The sequence below is a fragment of the Rhamphochromis sp. 'chilingali' genome (assembly GCF_963969265.1).
Source record: "Rhamphochromis sp. 'chilingali' genome assembly, chromosome: 10".
Classification (NCBI taxonomy): domain Eukaryota; kingdom Metazoa; phylum Chordata; class Actinopteri; order Cichliformes; family Cichlidae; genus Rhamphochromis; species Rhamphochromis sp. 'chilingali'.
In genome coordinates, this window is record NC_137937.1 from 861,706 (window position 1) to 866,096 (window position 4,391).

General features: G+C 37.1%; 1 long non-coding RNA gene across 1 annotated transcript; it reads left to right on the top strand.

The window, feature by feature from the left end:
- Window positions 1-489: 489 nt before the first annotated feature.
- Window positions 490-4,038, top strand: LOC308404346. Its single transcript, XR_013973106.1, has 3 exons — window positions 490-601; window positions 2,254-2,390; window positions 3,656-4,038. It is a non-coding gene; the product is annotated as an uncharacterized lncRNA (long non-coding RNA).
- The last annotated feature ends 353 nt before the right edge of the window (window positions 4,039-4,391 follow it).

Consider the following 4,391-nt stretch of genomic DNA (forward strand, 5'->3'; position numbering starts at 1 on the left):
CGACTGAACCCGAGCAGCATAAAGTGCTAACAATATGGTAACAGGACAGAAACAAGAATGTAATAAAGTAGTAATTTCTAAGTTATTAACAATAAATTACCAAAGTAATAACCACCTAATATCCAAGTAATATAGTGGTAGTAACAGTGGTTACAGTTGGGTAACATTACAGTGAAATGTATGTAAATGGATAATAAGGGCCCAAATCTAAGGCCCTTTTCTATTAGAACTTAATAACTTTTCAAGGGTTTTCATTAAGCGACAGTACCTGGTACAAAGTACCAAAATAGTACGAGGGAAATGGCTGCAAAAACAACGCAGTGATCCCCACATGTGACAAAAGGCCACAGACAGCACAGCAGGTACACTGTAAAAAAAATCCGTAAAAATACAGTACAATCTACTGTATAAACGTGAAGGAATTTTCCGTATTAGTCATTTACAGGTATTCTTCTGTATTTCTCAACTACTGCAATGCATTGTGGGAAAAAGAACCTGAAAAGGAGGGAAAAGTAAGCGCAAGAGCAGCCATTAGGCTTCTTTCAGGCTTCATCTGGATTTTGGATTCTGAAGTTGGAGAAACTGCCTTCAAATTTCTGTGGTAAGTATTAAAACTCATGTTTCATTTTATTAAAATAATGTTTTTCAAAAGACTCCGTGTTTTTATTTAGAAAGAATTGTTAATTTATTTGTTAACTGGTTTCGGCTGTCTCCAGACAATTCAGGAATATTTTGCTGACTCATTTTTTAAAATAATTGTTATTTAGGTTTAACATGACTTAAGCTTTATTTTAGTTAATGTTAAAATAATTTTTACTGTGATACCACCAGTTTTGCCCTTCAGTGGCTGAACCAGTTTTCATAAATATTATAGTTAGCTGTCTGTGTCTCTCTGGGTATTACACAGCTGTGACTGCTAACTAGCTAATTAGCAAAAGTCAGCGATGTGGATAACTGGGAAAGTGAGAACTTTCGATCCTCTATGCTGTTGCATGCTGGGGGAGCAGGCTGAGGGTTGCAGATGCCAACAGACTTAATAAACTAATCCGTAAGGCCAGCAATGTTGTGGGGATGGAGCTGGACTCCCTCAAGGTGGTGTCGGAGAGGCGGATGCTGTCCAAGATAAAGACAATGTTGGATAACACCTCCCACCCACTCCATGACATGCTGGTCAGTCACAGGAGCTCGTTCAGTGAGAGACTGAGATTACCGAAAAGCACCACTGAACGACACAGGAAATCATTCCTGCCTGTGGCCATCTCCCTGTACAACGCATCCACTTAACACACTGTTTGCTGCTACAGCTACACATGTTTCTTTTCCAACTATTTATTTATAAGTGACTTATGTATGTATGTATGTATATATATGTATATATTGTACTATTCTTAGTTAGCGTATTGTCTGTCTTGTCTTAATGTTGGTTTAAAATGGAGCACTGTAACAAAAAATAATTTCCCCCAGGGATCAATAAAGTATTCTGATTCTGATTCTGATTCATGGTTCTAGAAATTATTCTAGGACTCTAATAAGTATTGTATCAATACCTGTGTTTTACAGTTGGCTCTACTGTACACTTTAAAGGGTTTCAGGCAAAGTTACACTAACCCTAGTTTAAGCCTCAGACCTTCCTGGCTGACGCTAGCAAATGCTAATGTTAGCCTCTGATTTGGGCTGCTAAAGTAAAGACTTTTAGCTAGCTGACCAGCATAGATTATTTCGGTGGTTAACAGACTGTAGTGGTAAAATTATTGAAAGTATAGTTTCACCTCAGCACATTTACAATTACAGTATGTCTATTTTGTAGCACATAGAAATGTTTAGTTAATATTTACAGACAGACACATTTTCCCTGTAACTGTGTTTTTACTCCAACATTTGTTGAAAATGTAATTTATGAAATGCTGAGCAGCATTTCTTGTATGTGGAATATTTTTGTCACCCCACTGTGCTAATGTGATTAAATACTAAAAAATTATTACTAAAAAAATTCAATAATAAATCAATAATAACTATTTCTTGATTGAACTATAATGTAAGTGCAGTGCTGGTGTGCAGGGGCTCTATATGCCTTGTCTATATCAAGCTTTTAGCCAAATATAAGCAGAGATATTTGTATCTTTCTTAAAAATCCAGATCCTTACAGATTATTTGAGAAATGGATCAACAGCTATCACTACTTGAAGCACTTTAAGTCCTGCAGTGGAAAAATATCCCTTATTTCACCTTTGATCACACACTTTGGTTTTCCAGTGCAGAGCAATGGCCAAGAAAAGGAAAGACTTCCCCGAGTGGAAAAAAAAAGATGAAGATACAAGCTGGTGATGATCCAGAGCAGCTGGTCTCAGGAAATGAAGAAAAACCCTGATCACCTTCTCTACAAACACAAGGTGAGTTTAATGTTGTGGTTGATTTAGTTTTTCAAGGTATGTATGTTACTTTAATTATAAACTGCTTTTGTTGCAACAGAATGGTGTTATGTGTATGCAACTCTACGTGAATTATAATCCTTTGTAGGGCTGCGTGATATGACCAAAGTCTCATATCCCAATATAAGACGTATCTCTCCTGATAACGATATATATCACAAAATAGTGCATTTTCTGTAAATTCTGTGATTCTCGGGCAACTCGACTTATGTGAAATGTTTTCAGTTGGCCGCCGTGTACCTGGAGTCGAGTGTTTTGACCGATGCATGAAACTATACATTTTTAGACATGAGTTTAAATGGCCGCCATTTATTACACGGCGTGCTGCAAGGAAAAGCCTGTTCTAACGTTTGAGTCTAAGGATTATTTTGAGCACCTGACGACTCTTTTTTGCTTTTCATTCGTAAACTCTCTCGAAACTCTTTCATGTGATTCTTGTGTAGGTGGTTAAAGAGGTTTGTCGTGTTCGAGTGGTGGTGGGGACCAGTTTGTGGCATAATTTGCATAGTACAGTTTTCTGGGGCGTGTCAGACTTTTCATAACCAAACCATGTCCATGCTACAGAGGTAGCCCCTCATTTAACAATAAGGTCCTCGATTTCTTTTGACTGGTCCTTCTGGTTCTGCCTCATCCTTGCTGGCCATGCTGGTATTCTCTGTGCCTTCGTCTGCGTGGTGACTGTAAGCGCCATTTATAGTTACTTGATGTTTTTATTTGAGGTCATTTGTTTGATGCATATTCTGAAATTTTATGTTTGAGAATAATGTATATCATTTCAGTTTAGTTTGAAAAGTCTCAACAGAAACTTGAGCTTTATTGTGAAAGGTTTATGTGGAAAATAAACAAGCGGACGGCGGAGCCACACGATGGTTTTATCCTCATTGTTGGTAACGAAAGTACGCGTAAAAACAGTCACTTGTCCGTCCATAGTGTGGTTATTTTAAGTATAAGAGAAGGAGAGAACTTTAAGAAATAATATAGCAACTACAGTGACCATCAAAACCATGAAAAATATTGCCGTAAACAGTTTATTTTGCAACACCACAAAACAAAGAATAGTGTATAATATGAAACGATAGACATTTTTATATCGTAATCTGATATATATCGTCATATCGCACAGCCCTAATCCTTTTTTTGTTAATGTTGTTTATGTTCTAGGTAAAAAAAATTATAAAATGACAAACTTTTTAAAAATGTCTTGTTGTTTCTCTTTTTTTCCTCAGAATAAATTGCGACTAGTCTCAATGGCTGACACGGAGGAGCAACACAGCGACACGTTAACTCCGACTGCTGCAGTTCCTGTATGAACTGAGCAACTCTTAAAATCCAAGGAAAAGCTGAGTGTATTTTACTTAAAGCTCAGATGGACCTTGATGTACTAACATGCAGGCTGCATTCAGGACTTTGTCACACTGTTATATGAAGAGCGGTAACAAGACTTTGTAGTAATTTGTCTTACTATTGTCTTATTTGTTGTGATTTAGGGTCTGTGCGCACTAGCAGAGGTTTTTGTTTGTAACTGTAACCTCGTTTTCAGAGCCTTGTCTAACATTTAATGGTCATGAAATATGTCAGACTTTTTCCTCTACTTAACCAGCTTAGAGAATTTGAACAAAAGGCCACAGACAGCACAGCAGGTATAGTCTCATCTCGTTGTCCACCTTAGCGTTCATAGAGGGTCATATGATTGCTGGGTTTCTCTGCATTATTACAGGGTCTTTACAGTACAAAGTACCTCGAGGCAGCTGTGTTGTGACAATATAAACAAGTTTACATCACATTAAACTGAGTTTAAAAAATTAAAATTAATTGGATGACACCAGTATGTTCCTTGAGTATTAATGTATAGCAACTTGGTTGTCTTAGAGGCATCCCAGCATGAATCAGAGATGAGGTTCAACTTTAATGGAGTTTGTTTTGAGTCATGTAGTTTTCACTAAAAAACGATGCTAACACTAA